Below are 21,637 nucleotides of genomic sequence, written 5' to 3'. Positions count from 1 at the left end.
CACGACATACCCCCTGCAAAGGTTTTGCCTCCCAATTCCACTCTTCAAAGGCCAAGCAAGTTCCTCAGTTCAAGGGCAGCTAGGACTTAGCAAGAAAGGCTGGTCAGCCAGAGACACCCTCATCCCAAACCTGATTTAATAAATAATCCATTAGGATGGTCCCACTGGAACCGTGCTGGGATCAGTGTCCTGACCAATCATGTCGGTAGGTTTATGGACAGTGCTTTAAACTGACAGAGAGGATGCAGGGACAGGGTTCAGGTGAAAGGAGCTTTCCAAATCAAAAGAGAAAAGGTGAAGCAATGGAACAGCATGGGATGTGGCTGAAGACAAGCAGAAAGGAACAGGAAGGGACAGAGTTTAACTAAAATTGTACATTAGAAAATAGATTTGTGACAGAAAATTGTGGGAAAGAGTAAGTTTTTTTTGTTTTAATGGACAACGTTGCTGCAATAAGGTCGATGGATTTGTGACAGACAGAGAGATAAAAGAGATTTACACACCAGGAAGACATGGATACAGGGTGAACAAAAATATTCAATGGTTCACAGTCTTGCGGAAACTCAGGAAAAATGGGTAATTCGAAAAATAATTGATAACAAAGGCATTACAGAGAAAGCATTTGGCTGCAGATCATGAAGTAGAGTCAGTCTGAATGTAAATTCTGGCTACTATTGCCAAGGACAAAAGCAGCAGAACAGTTTTAGCCACTGAACAGTATTCCATTGCTCATCATTGCATTAAACTGGAACTCATTGGAATTTTTTAACAAAGACATTGTGATAATTTTGGAAAACCTCAATATTCGTATAATCTGGGACAATCACACGGTCAACATTGATATTGGAAGAGGACTTAGGTTATTTTGTTAATATTTCGTTGAAAAACACATTGTGCAACTGGCTAGGGGCATAACTATCGCAGAGCGACCGTGTAATGAAACTTCGTGAATGAGTAGTGTCGCCAGGAGAGATCCTTCAGGAAATTGTGATAAATTGGATTTTAAATAAATATAAAGTTTTAAAGTGAATCACAGAGGACAAGCTGCAACGAGAAACAAAAATATCCGATTATATGTGTGTGAGAGGAGAAATGACCAAGGTAAACAGGCTAATCGGGCTAAACAGACTGAAACATGTGTCTGAAAATGAACAGCAGAAAACATTCAAAGGAAAAGTGTAAAACACTCAACAGAAGGACTTCTATTGAAACAATGTAAACCTCAGCAAGAAATCCCCACTGATCCCGCACTCAGGACAAAAGGGATCATACCAGATTATGAGGCTGAGAAGATCACCAAAAGTCCTTAAAATTCTGAAGTGAGAGAGTGTTTTAGGAGTAAATGTTAAATGGATTGGAAAGGGTCTCCTAGCAGGAGGAGGGCTGTGCGAAGGGGAACCATGGTCAGGATTTATTGCCACGATAGGAACAGGGAGAGGTGAAGGTTCTGGAGGTGGTGAGAGTGTTACAGAGAGTGGTCAGGGTCTGAACGGTGTTACAAAGCCAGTACGAATCGTTGCAGCTGGAGGGGTTTGCAGAGGTAGGGAGGGACATATGTATTTTTTATTTATTCATTCATGGGATGTCGGTGTCACTGCATGGACTAACATTCTTTGACTTCACTGGTAATTACCCAGAGGGCAGCTCAGGGTCAGCCATATTGCTGTGTGTCTGGAGTCAAATGTTGGCCAGACCAGGTTAGAATATTTGATGTCCTTCCCTAAAGGAGGTAAGTGAACTAGAGGAGTTCTTCCGACTGATCAGCAATGTTTTTTATGGTGGCCCCACCAATGTCTTTTACAGATACAACATGACATCCCAACTCTTACTCTTAATGCTCTCCCCAATGAAGGTAACCATCCCAAATGCCTGCTTCACCAGCCTGTCTACCTGTGACACCACATTCAAAGAACTGTGTACCTGCATCCCTGGGTCTCTGATTGACAACACTACCCAGGGCCCAAACATTAACTGTACAAGTCCCACCCTGGTTTGTTTCACCAAAATAGAACACTTCACCTTTATCTAATTAAACTCCATCTGCTATTCCTCAGCCCACTATCCCAGCAGTACTGTTCATCCTGTTGTATCAGATGTAACCTTCTTCACTGTCCACTTTACCACCAATTTCAGTGACACCCAAAACAATTACTTACCAGGAAACCAATATTCCCATCCAACCCACTTATCCAAATGACAAACAACAGTGGAACCACTACACCGCTGGTCACATGCCTTCGGTCAGAAAAACAACATGTCACCCATCACCCTCTGTCTCCTACCACAAAGCCCATTTCGTATCCAGTTTCCTAGCTCCTCCTGAATGCCATATCATTTTTACATTGATCTGAGCTTTTTACCCAGTTTACCAGACAGAACATAGAACACAGAACAGTTCAGCCCAAGACCATACGGCAATGATGCGATAACAACTTTTTATCCGACTGTAAGATCAAATTAGCCTACATACCCTTCATTTTACTACTATCCATGTTTCTGTCCAAGAGTCTATTAAATGTCCCGAATGTGTCTAATTTTACTACCACCATTGGCAGTCCATCCGACCACCTACCATCACTATCCTCTTATCCATCTTCCAATCACCTTAAAATTACACCCCCTTGTAATAGCCATTTATGCCATAGGAGGAAAAGTCTCTGACTATTCACACTCTCTGTGCCTCTCATCACCTTGTGGACCTCGACCAAGTCACCCTATCCCCTTCTTCATTCCAATGAGAAAAGCCTTAGCTCCCTCAACCTTTCTCCATAAGAAATGCCATCCATTCCAGGCAGCATCCTGGTAAATCTCCCATGTGCGCTCTCTAAAATTTGCACATCCTTCCTGTAAAGATGGGACGAGAACTGAACACAATATTCCAAGTGTGGTCTCGCCAGGTCGCTATAAAGATGCAGTAAAACCTCTTGAAATCAATCCCCTTGCTAAGGAAAGCCAACACAACACATGACTTTTTAGCAACCCTATCAATGTGCGTGACAACTTTGAGGGATCTTTGGACATGGACGCCATGATCTGTCTGTTCCTCCACAATGCCAAGTATTTTGCCTTTTAACACTGTATTCTATATTCAGGTTCCACCTTCCAGAATGAATCACTTCACACTTTTCCAGATTGAACTCCATCTGCCACTTGCAGCCCAGGTCTGCATTCTGTAAATGTCCCATTGCAACCTACAATAGCCCTCCACATTACCCACCACCCCATCAACCTTCATGTTATTGGCAAACTTACTAACCCACTCTCCAACATCCACATCCAAGTCATTTACAAGAATCACAAGGAGCAGAGTCCCAGAGCTGATTGTTACAGAACATCACTGGTCACTGAGCTCCAGGCTCAATACTGTCCATCTGCCGCCATACTCTGTCTTCTCTGGGCCATCCGATCCTGCATCCAGACAGACAGATTTCCTGTATCTCAATCATCCTTCTTTTCTGAATGAGCCATCAACGTATTCTGTCATATCCTCAAAGAATTCAATAAGGTTTGTGAGGCATGACGTGCCCTTCACAAACCCATGCTGACTGTCTCTAATTGAATTATGGCTTTCCAAGTAGTCATAAATCCTTTCTTTACAGTCCTCGCCAATAATCTACACACCACAGACATTCGACCAAATCTGTAATTTTCAGAATTCTACCTCTGTAACATGGTCCAGACGCTACAAATCTTCTCTCCTCTGCCATGTTCCCCAGAAGGGCACTGGAGGTTGGTGGGAATTACAGAGTCAGGGAGGGCTATCAGGACAGGAGGATTTTGCAGACATGAGGAGGGTTGCAATGCCAAAAGGAGGATTCAGTAATTGTGAGGTTTCATGGTGATGAAGGCATTTGAGGAGGAAGAGATGGAGGATTGTAGGGAAATGAGAGGTTTCACAGTTTATGTGTTTTGTTAGGACTGGAAGAGGTTACTGAGTTGGGGAGGGTGTAAGCACTGGTGGATATTACATAATCATGTGGTTTTGGTTGCAATGCAGGAAGAGGATTCAGGAAGCTGGAGAGTATGGGGTCTGAACGAGGTTACACAAATGGGAAGAGTTGCCAGGAGTGCAGGTGTTTACAGAGACAGCAATGGTCTGATCTGGAGCAGAGGACCCAGACTGGGAGGGATATGGGGACTGGAGTTGGATTCACAGGGAGGGAGGACCATAGACCCACAGGAGGTTACAGAAATGTGGAGAGCTGTAGGGCTGACGGGCTCATGGAGTTGGGAATGTTGGGAGGGATAGAGAAGTTGACAGGGTTAAGGATGTTTGTAGGACAGAGCAGGATTACACACACAGGGACTGTTGTAGGGAGCTAAGCAGATTACAGAGATAAAGAGTTTTGCATCATCTGTCAGAACAAACAGATATGCAGGGCCATCGTTACTGAAGATGTTTATAGATATGGGAAGGCTTAGGTTCTGGGGGTTATTTCGACATGGAGGCTGTGGAATCTGGATTCTTTTTTGAGAGATTGGGTAGCAAGTTTGGTGAAGACAGTTTCACAGATAAGGGAGCATAGCACAAACAGAAGGAAGTTCCTGCGGTAGGGAGGGTTTGAGTGGAGAGTGATGTTTACACAGATGGGGGTAAGAGCTGGAGAAGGTTATGGAGATGGGTAAATGTTTGGAGCTACAGGAGGAGCTTACATTGACAAGGTGGGTGATAGTGACGGGAGGATGTGACATTGTTAATGAGTCTTGTCGGAAAAGGATCGGGAGAGGCACAGGCATTGGAGTGGGAACTACAGATCGGGAGTGTTGCATGGACCTGAGAGGATAACACAGATAGGGATGGTGGTAGGGTCCCCACAGACTGATGGTGTTTTAGGGACAGGAAGAGGTTATGTAGACAGGGAGGGCTGTAAGAGCTGCAGGAGCTTATGGAGAGTTGAAGAGTTGGAGCAGTTCACAGAGGGAGGGTTCTCCAACAGGAGTAGGTCACAGATAGGGAGTGATGTGTGGGCTCAGAAAATTAAAGAGAGGGGGGTTTTCGGGTCTGGAAGATATCACACTGACAGGAACAGTTGAAGAGACTGTAGCAAAAATGCATTGAGAAGGTTACACAGATAGGGAGGTGAGTAGGGACTGAAGGTGAATAAACAGACATGGGGGTTGTATGGTTCCACGGAGCTGAAAGGGATAGGGACTGGTGTAGGGATTTACACAGATAGGGAAGGTTGTGTTTTCGGTGAAGGTTACACTGATACAGACAGTGTTAGGTTGTGTTTAATGGACTACAGAGGAGCTCAGACTGAATGTATTATGGGGAGTGGAGGAGATTACAGACACAGAGATGGCTGTCAGTTTGAAAAGAGCTTCTGCAGATCCTCAGTGCTGTAAGGCTGAAGGGAGGTTACAATAATAAGGGATACCTACACTTAATGACTTTTTTGATATAGAGAAAGTCTCAGAACGGCATTGTCAAAAGGAAGTATAGACAGTCCAGATGGGTTTACAGAGATATAAATGTTTTTCGGGGTTTCAGGATGGAACAGTGATTGGGAGTGCTGTTACGAATGGCAATAGTTACGGAGAGGGTTCTAAAAGCAGGAAAAGGTGACACTCATATCGATCGTTGTAAGGACTGGAGAAGCTAACATCGCCAAGGAATGTTTTAGAAACTGTTGGAGATTACACATATAAGGAGAGTATTGGGGATGAGGCAAGGTTCAAGAGACAGGGATGGTTGACAGGACTGGACAATAACTTGAATAGAATCTTCACAGTGTGGCAACCAGCCATTCGGCCCAACAAGTCCACACCAACCCCTCTAAAGAACATCCTAACCAGATCCATCCCTCTTCCTGTCCAATAAACCCTGCATTCCTCATGGTGAACTCACCTAAACCACACTTGCCTGAATACTACAGTCAATTTATGATAGCCAATCACGTATCGTGCAAATGTTGGACTATGGCAGGAAACCAGAGCACCCGGAAGAAACCCACACAGTCGGGGGGAGAACATGCAAAGTCCACACAGAGAGTCGGCCAAGGCGGGAATTGAAGCCAGATTCCAGTCACAGTGAGGCTGATTATACAGAGCACTGCAGAGATTGGACTAGGTCACAAAGCTCATAAGGGTTTATTGGAACAGGAGGAAAATATAGTCAGGAACAGGAGAAGCTTACATTGATGGTGTCCATGAGTGGGACTGGAGGAGGTTAACGCAATAGGGAGGGTTGTGCATTCTCTCGACAATTAGAGGTAGGGATGGTTGGGGAGACTGGATGAAGTTAGTCATACTCAGAGTTGCACACACTAAGTAATGTCGGATGGAGTTTACTTCTGATCACTGTGAGGTAATGCACTGTGGGAAGTCTCATAAGCGAAGGATATACATCATGAAGGGTAGGTCCTCCTGGAGAACTGAGTAACACTGGGACCTTGGTGGGCAAGTCCCTGGATGTCTGAAGGTGTCAGCACAGGTTGACAGGGTGGGGAAGGCACCTGAAGTGGGAGCAGGAGGGGGACCCACATCCTGATGGGGCGAATTGTTAGAGCTGCTTGAGAGGATATAATCTAATCTGGCAGGGTGTTGGACCTTAAACAGCCATTAGGCCAGAAAGAAGATTGAGGTTGGTGCACAGCAATTTCAGCAGACAAGGCAGGCAAGAGCATAGCAGGAAATGGGGGAGGGGGAACTGATGATTAAACTGCATTTATTTCAATGCAAGGGGCCTGACAGCTAAGGAAGATGAACTCAGGGCATCGATTGGACATGGGACTGGGAGATTATAGTTATTACAGAAACAAAGCTGATGGAGAGACAGGACTGGCAGTTCATTGTTTCAAGGTGGAGATGCTACAGGAAGCATCGAAGGGGAGGCAAGAGAGGACGCATGGTGGTGGGTTTTCATTGCATGAATCATTACATCAGTACCTAGAGGAGATATTCCTGTGGGATCACCCAGTGACGCTATGTTAGTGGAACTGAGAAATAAGAATGGGTCATCACTCTGACACGATTGTCCTACTGACCCCGAATAATCAGTGGCAGACTGAGGAACAAACATATCAGGAGATCTCAAATATCAATCATAATAATAGGGCTGTTATGGTAGGGGTTTTTAAACTTTCCAAACCGAGACTGGGACTGCCAGTGTTCAGTGTTTGCAAGGGAGGAATTTGGTAATTGTGTTCCAGAAAACTCCCAATCAATATGTAAATGGCCTGAAAAGAGAAAGGGGCAAAACCTGACCTCCCCTTGGGAAACAAGGTAGGAAAAGGGACTGAGGTGTGAGTGGGAAAGCATTTTGCCAAAGTGACTCAAGTCTTTTCGTTTGAAAATAGTGATGGAAAAGGGCAGTGCTGGTCCACAGGTTCAAGTTATAAAATGGGGCCAGACTAATCTTGAAAATATTAGCCAGGAACTCTCAAAAGGTGATTGGGGAGCCTATTTGCAGGGAAAGGGAAGTCTGGTAAGTGAGAATATTTTAAAAGTGAGATAAATTGAGCGATCACCACCAGCATGTTCCTGTTCGTGTGCAGCTCAATGCTGACAGCATTCGGAAACACTAGCTGTCTACTAACGGTCTGGTCAAGGAAAAGGGGGCACATGTCAGGTATAGCCAGCTGGATCAAGGGAATCCCTGAGGATCACAGGGACTTTACGAATACACTTTGGGTAGAAATCAGGATTGCAGAAAGTGTACATGCATTAGCCTTGGCAGAGAATGATCAGGAGAATCCAAAAGTGATTGTATAAATAGATTAAGAGTAAAAGAGTAACTCGAGACAAAATGCTGTCCCTTAAAGATCAATGCGAGCATTGATGTGTGGAACAGCAGGATATGTCTCAGAACTTAAAACACTTTTTTTTTACTCCAGAACGTATTGAGGACAAAGACTGGGGAACTCAGGGAACAAGAGTAATATTTGGAGTTCTCTGCAATTTGGAGTTCTCTGCAATTCCAGTATCCCCGCTATAGGAAGGATGTTGTGAAAGTTGAAAGTGTTCAGAAAAGATTGACAAGACGTTGCCAGGGTTGTTGCTGAATAAACTGGGGTTATATTCTCTGGAGCTTCAGAGACTGAGGGGTGGCCTGACAGAGGTTTATATAAAAATGAGGGGTATGGATTTGGGTAAACATTCAAGGTCTTTTCCCAGGGGTTGGAGAGTCTAAATCTAGAGGCCATAGGTTTAAGGTTAAATGGGAAAGGTTAAAACGGCACTGCAGGGACATATTTTTTGTGCACTCGGTGGTGTGTGTATTCAATGAGCTGAGAGAGAAAGTAGCAGATAGTGACACTATGACTACATTTAAGAGATATTTGGATGGGTATATGAATAATAAGGGTTTAGAAGTACATGAGCCAAATGCTGGTAAATGGGATGTGTTTATTTACATCTTCTGGTCAGCATCGACGAGTTGGACCGAGGGTCTGTTTCCATGCTGTACATCTCTATGACTTGAAAAGAGTGCATGTTATAGAAGGTTTGAAAACACAAAGCTATGGAAATCCCAAGGACCTGATTAAGTGTATCACAGAACATTGTGGAGCCCCGAGCAAAGATATTTGTACCATTGATAGCCATGTGTGATGTGCTGGAAAGGCTGGAGGGTGGCATAGTGGACAGTGAAGATGTTGTAATCGAGGATAAAGCGGATGGCCCTCAGGACAACTCCATACAACCCTGTTACAGTGGACGCTGCAAGACGTGTCAGATTGTGGACATAGATACCACTATTACGCGTGGGATAACCTCCCACCTTGGACATGGCAGGTACTCATGTAACTCAGCTAACGTTATCTAGCTAATACATTGCAGGCAAGGATGCCCGGAGGCATGGTACTTTGGGGAAACCGAGCAAAGGCTACGACAACGGATGAATGGGCACCGCACAACAATCAACAGACAGGAGGGTTCCCTCCCAGTTGGGGAACACTTCAGTGGTCCAGAACATTCAGCCTCAGACCTTCAGGTGACCATCCCCCAAGGTGGACTTCGGGAAAGGCAGCAGAGGAAAGTGGCCAAGCAGAGGCTGATAGCTAAGTTTAGTACCCATAGGGAGGGCCTCGACCGGGACCTTGGGTTCATGTCACATTACAGTGATCACCATTGCACGACACACACACAGATATTCCTACACCCACACACTCTCACATACACACGGACACAGGTACACACAGACGCGCATACGGACACCCACACACAACCTTATAGACACACACACTCCCACACTCACACATGCACCCCCTCACAGACTTAAGAGACTCTGCACTCACTACACACACACTTTCTTACATTCACAACCCCCACCCCAGACAGACACACACAGACAGACAAAGACCCACAGACACATATATATTTTGTGGGGTGAATTTGTACTTGCAGGATTACATTGTACTTTGCTCAAAAACTGCATGCATTCATGTAGAACGCTGAGCTCAAAAACTGCATGAATTTATGGCAAACCCTTATCATCAGTTTTTAGATTAGAATCAATCTAAATATCAGGGCCTAGACAGAGAACACAGGGGGCTAACACCTTCAACATATTGTCTAGCTATCACCATTGTTAACTGCTAACCCAAGAATGCAACTTTAAAAAAACGTTTTGTGATTTACACATGAAAGAATTGAAACGATCACTGTATTCTAAATGATGAAAGGCTTAACCGACAATCAATTCTTCAATGTATAATGTCAGTTACATCACACTAAATTTTTGCTATAAGTTCTGTGTTCCGATCGAGCTCTCCACTATCACCTGATGAAGGAGCGTCATTCCGAAAGCTAGTGTGCTTCCAATTAAACCTGTTGGACTATAACCTGGTGTTGTGTGATTTTTAACTCTCTTCAGTAAGGTAGATTGATTTGTGACACAGAGATAAAAGAAACTTAGACACCAGAGAGACGTGGTTACAGGGCGAACAAAAGGTGGGCATAAATATTCAATGGATCACAACCTTGTGGTAACTCAGGCAAAATGGGTAACGCTAACAATAATGGATAACAAAGGCAGTACAGAGAAATCATTTGACCTCAGATCATGAAGTAGAGTCAGTCTGAATGTAAATTCTGGCTACTACTTGCTAAGGACACAAGGAGCAGAACAGTTTTAGCCACCGAACAGCATTCCATTGCTCATCAATGCGTTACACAGGAACTCATTGGAATTTTTTAACAAACTCTTTGTGATAATTTTGGGAATCTTCAACATTCCCATAATCTGGGACAGTCGCACTAACAACAGTGATATTGGAAGAGTAGTTCAGAGAATTTTTTTCAGTGTTTCTTTGAATAACAAATTGTGCAACTGGCTAGGGACATACCTATCTCAGAGCGATCGTAGTGTGATCAAACTTAGTGAATGAGTAATGTCACCCGGAGAGATCCTTCGGGAAATTGTGATAAAGTGCAGTTTAAAGAAATATAAAGTTTTAAAGTGAATCACAGAAAGGACATGCTATAACTAGAAACAAAAACAGTCAATGACATGGGTTTGAGATGAGAACTGACCAAGGTAAAGAGGCGAAACAGACTGAAATATGTGCCTGTAAATGAACAGTGGAAAACATTTAAAAGGACAGTGTAAATCACTCAACAAAAGAACATTCCACTGAAACAGACAAAACCTCAGCAAGAAATTCCCACCGGCCCCTCACTCAGGACAAAATGTATCATATTAGATTATGAGGCTTAGAAGATCACCAAAAAGTACTTAAAATCCTGAAGTGAGAGAGTGTTTTAGGAGTAAGTGTTAAAGTGATTGCAAAGGGTCTGCTAGCAGAAGTTGGGCAATGGGAAGGGGAATCAGTGTCAGGGTTCAATGTCACAAAAGAAACAGGGAAAGGTGAAGATGCCGGAAGTGGTAAGAGTGTTACTGAGAGTGGTCAGGGCCTGAACAATGTTACAAAACCAGTACGGATTGCTGTAGCTGGAGGGGTTTGCAGAGGTAGAGAGGGACATATGTATTTTTATTTATTCATTCATGGGATGTGCGTGTCACTGTTAATTACCCAGAGGACAGCTCAGAGTTAGCCATATTGCAATGGGTCTGGAGTCACATGTTAGCCAGGCCAGGTTAAAATATCAGATGGTCTACACAAAAGGAGATCAGTGAACCAGATGAGTTCTTCCCACTGATCAACAACGCTTTTATGGTGACCTGACCGATGTCTTGTACAGATCCAACATGACATCCCAAATGCTACTCTTAATTCTCTCCCCAATGGAGGTAACCATCTCAAACATCTGCTTCACCAGCCTGTCTACCTGTGACACCACTTTCAAAGAACTGTGTACCTGCATCCCTGGGTCACAGACTGACAACACTTCCCAGGGCCCGAACATTAACTGTACAAGTCCTGCCCTGGTTTGTTTCACCAAAATGGAACACTTCACATTTATCTAATTAAATTTCAGTGTCACCCAAAAATCTTATTTAACTTACTTAACAATATTCCCATCCAAACCATTTATCCAAATGGCAAACAGGGGACCCACTCCACCGCTGGTCACATGTCTCCAGTCAGAAAAACAACATATCTCCCACCACCCTCTGCCTCCTACCATCAAGCCCAATTTTCTGTCCAGTTGACAAACTCCTCCTGAACGCCATAACCTTTTACACTGATCTGAGCTTATTAGCCAGCCTACCATACGACACGTAGAACACAGAACAGTACAGAACAAGACCCTTCGGCCATGATGATATGCCAATCTTTTCTCCGACCATAACATCAAAAATAAAACTGGCAGATGCAGTTTAATTCAGATAAATGCGAGGTGCTGCATTTTGGGAAAGAAAATCTTAGCAGGACTTATACACTTAATGGTAAGGTCCTAGGGTGTGTTGCTGAACCAAGAGACCGTCAGGTGCAGGTTCATAGCACCTTGAAAGTGGAGTCGTAGATAGATAGGATAGGGAAGAAGGCGTTTGTTATGCTTTCCTTTATTGGTCAGAGTATTGAGGACAGGAGTTGGGAGGTCATTTGCTGCTGTACAGGACATTGGTTAGGCCACTGTTGGAATGTTGCGAGCAATTTCGGTTTCCTTACTATCGGAAAGATGTTGGGAAACTTGAAAGGCTTCAGAAAAGATTTACAAGGCTGTTGCCAGGGCTGGAGGATTTGAGCGTTAGAGAGAGGCTGAACAGGCTGGCACTGTTTTCTTTGGAGCGTCGGAGGCTGAGGGGTGACATTACAGAGGTTTACAAAATTATGAGGGGCATGGATAGGGTAAATAGACAAAGTCTTTTCCCTGGGGTTGGGGTGTCCGGAATTAGCGGGCATAGGTTATAGATGAAAGGGGATAGATAGAAAAGAGACCTAAGGGACAACTTTTTCATAATGAGGGTAGTATGTGTATGGAATGAGCTGCCAGAGGAAGTGGTGGATACTGGTACAATTACAACATTTAAGAGGTATTTGTTTGAGTATTTGAATAGTAGGGATTTGGATGGATATGGACCGGGTGCTGGCAGGTGGGACTAGATTGGGTTGGGATGTCTGGTCGGCATGGATAGGTTGGACTGAAGTGTCTGTTTCCATGTTGTACATCTCTCGGACTCTAACTTCCATAGCCTTCATTTTATTATCATCCATGTGCCTATCCAGAAGTATATTAAATGTCCCTAATACATCTAATTTTACCACCACCGCTGGCAGTGGATCCCACTCAGCCACCACTCTATGTAACGAACCTACCTCCGAAATCTCACCTTCACCATCCACTAATCACCCGAAAATTATACCCCCTTGTAATAACTATTTATATGAGGGTAAAAACTTTCTTTCTCTATTCAATCTATCTATGACTCTCATCACCTTGTTCACCTCTGCCAAGTCATCCCTCACCCTTCTTCACTCCAATGAGAAAAGCCTTAGCTCCCTCAACCTTTCTTCATAAGACATGCCCTGCAGTTCAGGCAGCATCCTGGTAAATCTCCTCTTTACACTCCCTAAAGCTTCCGCATCATTCGTGCAATGAAGGGACCAAAACTGAACACAACATTCCAAGTGGGGTCGAACTAGGTCTCGACAGAGCTGCAGCATAACCTCACGGCTTTAAAACTCAATCCCCAAACAAATGCAATCCCACACAATATATTGCTTCTTAACAAGCCAATCAGCTTGTGTGGCTACTTTGAGGGATCTATGGACTTGGTACCCAAGATCACTCTGTTCCTCCACACTGCCAAAGATCCTACCTTTAAATCTGCATTCTGCATTCAAATTCAATCTTCAAAATGAATGACTTCACACTTTTCCAAGATTGAACTCCATCTGCCACTTCTCAGCCAAACTCTGCATCCTGTCAATGTTCCGTTGCAACCTACAATAGCCCTCCACACTATCAACCACTCCACCAACCTTCGTGTCATTGGGAAACTTACTAACCCCTCTTTCAATCACACATCCAAGTCATTCATAAACTCACAAAGAGCAGAGGCCCTGTAACCTCTCCCTGCAGAAAACCACTGTTCACTGAGCTCCAGGATGAATGCTTTCCATCTATCATCACCCTCAGTCTTCTGTTTACCAGTAATCCTGTATCCCGACAGACAGGTTTCACTGTACCCCATGCCTCCGTACTTTCTGAATGAGCCATAAAGATGTTTTGTCACATTCTCAAAAGATTCGATAAGACTTGTAAGGCATAACCTGCCCCTTACAAAACCATGCTGACTATCTCTAATCAAACTATAGTTTTCCAAGGAATAATAAATCCTGTCTCCCAGAGTCCTCTCCAATAATCTGCACACAACAGACATAAGACTTGTCAGTGTGTAATTCCCAGGATTATCCCGATTCCCTTTCCTGAACAAGGGAATAATATTTTCCTGCCTCCAATCATCTGGTCCGACTCCAGTGGACAGTGAGGGTGCAATTGTCATCACCAGGTGCTCATGAATCCACTCCATCGGTTCCTGTCGTAACTTTGGACGTATCCAGTCTGGTTCAGTGACTAATGTATCCTTATCTTTTACAAAATTCTCAGCACATCCTCCTTCTTAACATCCACCTGTTCACGTACATCAGCCTGTTTCACGCTGTCCTCACAAACGACAAGACCCTTCTCAGCAGTGAATACTGAGGCATAGTATTCATTAAGGACTTCCCCTACCTCCTGTGACTCCAGGCACAAGTTCCATCCACTATCCCAGATTGGCCTTATCCTCACTCTGGCCTTGCTCCTTTTCCTCGCATAAATGGAGAATGCCTCTCGGTTTTCCTTAATCCTTCCCAACAATGCTTTTTCATGCACCCTTCTAGTTGCCCTAAGTCCATCTCTCGGTTCCTTCCTGGTACCTTTAGAGAATCCCTACAGTGTGGAAATGGGCCATTTGGCCCAACACCTCCATACCAACCCTCCAAACAGTATCCAACCCAGCCCCATTCCCCCACCCTATTACTCTCCATTTGCCCTGACGAATGCACCAAACCTAACCATCCCTGAACACTATGGGTAATTTAGCATTGCTCAGCCACCAAACTGGCACATCTTTGGGCTGTGGGGGGGAAACCGGAGCACTTGGATGAAACCCACAGGGAGAATGTGCAAACACCCCACAGACAGTCGCCTGAGGCTGTTATCGAAATGGAGTCCGTGGTGCTATGATGTAGCAGTGCTAACCACTGAAACACCGTGCCATCCAATGTATCTCTCTGGAGCCCTGTCTGATCCTTGCTTCCTCAACCTTAAGTAAACTTCCTTCTTCCTCTTGATTAGATGCTAATGTCCATGTGGACAACGTTGACTGCTCTGCTTTCATCGATCCTTGGCCATCTCCTCGAAGAGTCAATCCGGTTTGTGAAACGTGGTTTCCCACTCACAAAGCCATGCTGACCATCTCAAATCAGCCCTTGCCTTTGTAAATGTAAGGATCTCTTTTCTCTCAGAATCTCCTCCAACAACGTCCCCATCACTGTTCTCACGGGGCTGTAATTTCCTGGCTTTTCCCTGCAGTCCTTCAGTGATGGAACAGCATTAGCCAACCTCCAGTCTTCCAACATCTCACTGTGTCTGTTGATAATATACATATCTCGATAAGGGATACTGCAATCTCTTCCCTAGCTTCCCACAATATTCTTGGATTGACCTAATGAGCTGCTGAGGATTGATCTAGCTTTATTTGTTTTAAGTTTCCAGCACTTTCTCTTCTCTGTTGAGGATTCTTTCCAAGACATCACTATTTATTTGCCCAAGTTCCTGAGCTTCCATGTCTTTCTCCACAGTAAATACTGACAAGATTATTTTGTCTAATATCTCACCCATCTCCTCTGGTTCCACACGTAGGCGACCTTATGATCTTTAAGGAGCCCTATTCTCTCCCAAGTTACTCTTTAGCCCTTATTGAAACTTGCATAATAGACTTCTGATAATTCAAATACACCATATCCCCTATACCACTACACCCCTCCTACACCGTTACAATTCTGCCATTTATATTCACACCAACAAATTTAATCCAACAGGCTCGTGGCTGGATCAGTCGGCATGGAGACCACTGTCACACACAGTTACTGTACTGCCCTTGCCATAAGTACATTCAGTGTCCTGACTGTAACCATATTGACATTCCCATCACTGTCTGGTGCCTGCAAATGAATTCCTGCTAACGGTTGCTGCTGCTTGCTTATTCTCAGCTCCACTTTTCATATTCAGATCTACATGACTGTCTCACTAATGTATTAACCTCAAGCTTCCTACATAACTTGTTGGCTTTTTGCCTTGTCTGCATATTGGGACTAGATTGGGTTGGGATATCTGCACAGTGGTTGGACCAAAGGGTCGTTTTCCATGCTGTACATCTCTCTGCTCTATGGCTCTATCCAAACAACCCTTCAGTATTCACTTCCCAGCAATGGTCATTCTGCAGCAACATCTCCGGAATGACAGTTCCATCATATCTGTTCACTGTCATTCCATCTCCCTTATGGCGAATGCAGGGAGACATTCCTCAGTAGTGGGGGGTTGAACAGATGCATAGAGGTTACAGAGATAGGGAGGCTTACAGGGGCTCAAGGATGTTAAGAGCTAAACAGAGTTAGATCTGGTCAAGAATGCCAGTGTAACAAAGGGGTTTGGCGATTGAAGGAATTTACAGAGATAGAGGGAGCTGTATCAGATTCTGGAGATAGGGATAGGGATGGAGAAAGGAAGAGGCAGGCAGACTGAGAGGCACAGACGGGGGCTGTTTCATCTCGGAGATTATTGTGTATACTAACAGAGAAATGGAAGGTTGTCGTGACTGAAGACATTTACAGATATAAGAAGGCTTCTAGGCTCTTGAGGCTACATAGATAGGAAGGCAATGGAGAATGCCAGGTTACTGGGTTGGAGACAGTTACACAAATGGGGAGGGTTGCACAAACTGAAAGAGGTTCCTGTGGTCAGGAGGGGTATGGTGTCGGAAATGAGGGTGATATTTAACAAGCTAAAGATCAAAGGATTGGAGAAAGATAAGGAGATTACAAATTTTTCACAGCTAAGGAAGGGTTGTAGGAGCTGGAGAAGATTACATAGATAGGGACGGATGGAGAGGTTAAAGACAAATACATTGACATGGAGGGTGGTATTGGTGGGAGAAGCTTACAGGGATAGACAGGGCTGTCAGGGTTGACAGGGATGAAGGAATTTAGTATCTACTGCAGAAGGTTAGGGATTAGGGTGTTAGGGACTGGAGAACCTGACAGAGACAGAGACAGAGACACAGAGAATGATGTGGATTAGAGGAGATTCCAAACAGAGGAAGGATTAACGGGACTGGAGAATATTACAGAGATCACTAAAACAGCATGGGCCAGGATTGATGCCTGTGATCCGCTGTGCTGTCGCATTGAGGACCAGTACAGAAGAGGTGACACCAGGACCCTCACAAGATGGTGGGAATGAAACCTCGAATGTTGCTGTTCCTTGCCCAGCTCTGTATCTATGTCCGGTCTTCCAGGTCTGAATATAGAAGTCTACTACCTCCACCCTGTGCTGTTCACTGTGAGCGATCTTAACAGCTGCAGGATTGACTGAAGGCTCCAGATTTCCCTCTCCATCTCTCTCTGGCTGACCAACTGTCTTCAATGAGGTGATGGATGAGACAGGAGTCAGAAACATCCTGATGACCTGCATGTGACAGAAATAGACAGAATGGGAAATTACACTGATGCAATGAGGATAATTCATTCAGAGTGGCACAGAGTCCAGCAGAGATCTCGATAATCCCAGTCTCCATCCCTTGCCTGTGCTGCTGCATCTCTCTGGAATGGACAATTCTTTTGACTCAGGATCTCAGACCATCTGTAAGAGGGAGAAATGCTGACAGAGGCAGTAAATAGACCCACACAGCGAGGGATACCACATGGAGAGATACTGAGTGATAGTACATTATTAGACACTGTATTAACAGGGAATTGTTTGAATCTGTAACAAAGGCACTGGGATAATTGTGAGGGGATTCAACCTTCCTATCTCATCATCTCTTTGGCAGTGGCTCACAGATGAGGCTGACTCTCTCCCACTCTCAGTGGGGGTGGGGGAGTCTGGAGTTGTCTGTACAGACCGATGTGGCCCTCCACAGACTCTGTTGCACTTGAGGCAGAAGGTGGACATGGAAAGGGGGTGGGTGGGGCGTTGATATGACAGCGCGCTCCTTGTGCTGTTTTCTCCTGGATTCCTGTTTTCCCCACAGAAAGTCTCGAGGTGCTCGACACCTTCCCAATGCTCCTTTCCCACTTCAGACGGGTCTTGGCCGATTTGATTAAGAGATGAAAAAAAACCGATCAATTCTGAAGTAACCAACATTTAGAAATGTGGAGGAGTGCAGTAGGAAGAGGAAATATTGTCAGTGTTTAATCAGAGCAGCGGAACAGGGAGAATTGAATGTGCTGGAGGTGGTGAGAGTGTTACAGAGAGGGGCAAAGGCCTGAACAACATTACAAAGTCAGTCCGGATTGCTGCAGCTCGAGCTGTTTGCAAAGGTAGGGATAGACATATGTATTTTCATTGATTCATTCACGGCCTAAGGATGTCACCGGTTGGACCAACAGCCATTACCCTCCTGCTAATTGCCCAGAGGCAGCTCAGAGTCAGCCATATTGCTGTGGGACTGGAGTCACATGTGAGTCAGACCAGGTAAGAATGTCAGATATCCCTCCCTGAAGGACATACGTGAACAAGTTGATTTTTTCCAGATAATCAACAATGCTTATACAGAGGCCTCACTAATGTCCTGTACAGATACACCATGACATCCCAACTCCTACTCTCAATGCTCTGCCCAATGAAGGGTAACCCTCCCAAACGCCTGCTTCACCAGCCTGTCTACCCGTGACGCTACTTTCAAAAAACTGTGTACCTGCGTCCCTGGGTCACTGATTGACAACACAACACAGGGCCCGAACATTAATTGTACAAGTCCAGCCTGGTCTGCTTTACCACAATACAACATCTTGCATTTCTCCACCTGTTATTCCTAACCTCACTGGTCCAGCAGTACTGTTGATCCCATTGTACTCTTCGATAACCCTCTTCACTGTCCACTTTATCACCAATTTCAGTCTCACTCACAAACTTGCTAACCATGGCTCCTGTATTATCATCCAAACTGTTTATATAAATGATGCACAACAGTGACCCAGCACCGAACCCAATAGCACACCGTTAGTCACAGGCCTGCATTTTGAGCAGTCACCCTCTATGAACATGCTCTGTCTCCTACCATCAAAACTGTTTTGTATCCAGTTGGTGAGCGCTCCCTGGTTATGTCTGATCTAAACTTACTATCCAGTCTGCCATGCAGAACGTTGTCAAAGGCCTTGCTGAAGTTCATGTGGACATCATGTACTGCTCTGCTTTGACCTCTCACTTGTCTACCTCCACACTCACGTTTGAGGCTTGATTTCCCGTGCGCAATGCCATGCAGACGATCATTAATCTGTCCTTACCTTTCCAAAGGCACGATGATCGTTTCTCTCAGAATCTCCTCCAACAATTTACCACCCTGCCATCAGTCTCACTGGTCCGTAGTAGCTGTCGATGATACAAATATCTCTGGAAGGGGTCCTGTAATTTCCTCCCTCGTTTCACACAAGGCGCTGGGATACATCTGACCATGTCCCAAGGTTTTATCTAACTTTTTGCATGTGAAGACATCCAGCACCTCCTGTTCTCCAATGTGCACTCTTTTCAAGACATCCCTATGTATTTCCCAAGTTCTTGAGCTTCCATGTCTTTCTCCACAGTAAATCCAAACGCAAAATATGTGTTCAGTATCTCACCCATCAGCAGTAATTCCACACAGACAGCCTCATTGATCTTTCAGGGGCCCTATTCTCTCACGAGCTAAGCTTTAGCCCTTATTTAAACTTGTCAAAATGCTTCTGAAATTTCAAATATCCCTCTACCGCAACTCGCATCCCCCACCATTATCTATTCTGCATTTATGGTCACACCAAAATATAGAATCCAACAGATTTAAAAATATTCCCCTTTTATAAATTCATACATCTCCCATTGTTTCTAAACATCCAGTTATCATTTATTGTCATATCCTTTATAACACATTCTAGCACATTCCTGACTTACTGTCAGGCTAACACCGTTTGGTTCAGACTGACTGCACAAAGGATTTTGGGAATCCTTGTGAATCAATCTGAAACAGGTAGCTTACAGGATCAGCAGGTAATCGAGAAGGCAAAGGGAATAGAGTCTAAATATAGGGAGGTCTTGCTAAAACGATGCAAAGTACAAGTCAGATCACACCTAGATTATAATGAACAATATGCGTGCCCTAAGGAAAGACATTCTTCTATTGGAGGCAGGCCAGGGAAGGTTCACTCGGCTGATTCTGGAGATGGCAGGATTTTCCAATGAGAAGAGATGGAGTAGATTGACTTTGAACCTAATGGGGTTTTGAGGAATGGGAGAGAAATTGAATGAAACATTCAGGATTGTGAGGGGCTTCGACAGGGTGGATGCCGTGAAGTTAGAAACTAGAACAGTACAGCAGAGTAATAGGCCCTTCGGCCCACCATGGCTGTGCTGACCATCATGCTATTCTAAACTAATCCCATCTGCCTGCACATGGGCGATATCCCTCTATTCTCTCCCTATTTCTGTCTAAATGCCACTTCAAAACTTTAATCTCGCTGCCACCTCTCACACCTCCTGAGCAGCTTCTACCCTCTCGGGAAAGACAACTGGCCTCATTCATCTCACTTAAAACTTCTCACTCTCACCTGAAACCGATGCGCCCTAGTATTTGATATTTCTACATTGGAAGAAGGATTCCAACTATCCACACTATTCATTTTATTTTCTATTTCAAAATATACTTTATTCATGTAAATAAATCTTTGGTACTTTCATGTCGTTCATAGTTATATACATTGCATGTCTTTCATAGTTATATACATTGCATGTCTTAACATTACAAAGAACAAATTGAATTAATCGAATTCACAGTTATCCTATTAACATTTACCTTTATTAACTATCCAGTCTCTTGGTATTTGGCTGTGGCTTCAGCGGAACCCACCTACTGAGTGGGTGCCCTGTTATATGAAAGCAAATGAAACTTCTTTAACCCCCAGTTTATGGGGTTACTATTGTCCATTTGACTGTCCTGTCTCTGGCGTGGCTGTCTACATCCCCAAGGTAAGCACGAACTGCTGGACCTTCGCTGGGCTGAGGTAGCTATCCAGCTCCTCACTGGGGTCATTTACCCGCTCTGGTGTCATTGAGCCAAGGCAAGGATCCTCACTGTCCAGTTCTGTGTCTGACAATGGGACTGTCAGAGGATCACAGCTCTCGGTTGCCTGTAGTTGTGGGGCAGTGGGTACCTTTTGGTTCTCACTGGGTGAAGGGTGGACTTCGGGGGTTCTGTTGTTTCCTGGTTGGGAGGAAATGCCCTCCTCTTTACAGACGGCGCTCTGTCTCTTCTTCTGGTGGTGATGGCCTTCTTTGAGTCCATCTTCCCCCTCCGAAGAGCTGGCCGTCCCTCCCTCGTGCAGCTGTCTTTTCCCGCTTTGCTGGGACGCTTTGGGGGCCTGGCAAGATTTCCTCTTCCTGTTTTTAACAGGTATCCACTCCTCTGCCTGCTTGATTACCTCCTCCTCCATTTCTTCCATCTGCCCGGCTAGAGCTAGGATCAGCTGCTGTGTCTCTCCGCTGGCTGCCGCCTCCTCCACTCCAGCCTCTTCTTCTTTCTGGGTGCCACCAGACCCCGTTTCCCTGCTGTCTGGGTGGACCTTACTGGTCTTTGGGGGTCCATGGCTCACATTGCCAACTCCAACCATCTGTGCGTAAGTGGGCCCCCTCCGTCTTGGGCAGGTCTTATACATGTGGCCCGCCATTCCCACAGGTTGCAGCTCTTTTCTTCCCGACAGTCCTTAGTCAAGTGACCCTCCTGTTTGCAGTTCCTGCAGATGGTCACTTTGCAATCCGCCGCCACGTGTCCCGACTTCCCGCAGGTTCGGCACACTTTCGGCTGCCCTGCATATGTCAGGTAGCCTCTGCTCCCTCCAATTGCTAAGCTCAAGGGTGGGTAGAGGATGTTCCCACTATCATCGGCCCTCAGAGTTACCCTGACCTGCCGCTTACTGGTCCAGATCCCAAAGGGGTCGATCACATCAGTGGCTTCTCCCTCAACTTGGACGTACCTTCCCTGGAAGGTCAGGACATC

Source organism: Chiloscyllium punctatum, chromosome 7, assembly GCF_047496795.1.
Source record: "Chiloscyllium punctatum isolate Juve2018m chromosome 7, sChiPun1.3, whole genome shotgun sequence".
In the NCBI taxonomy this organism is placed as follows: domain Eukaryota; kingdom Metazoa; phylum Chordata; class Chondrichthyes; order Orectolobiformes; family Hemiscylliidae; genus Chiloscyllium; species Chiloscyllium punctatum.
The sequence above is the reverse complement of the archived record's forward strand: the minus strand, read 5'-3'. Positions refer to the sequence as shown.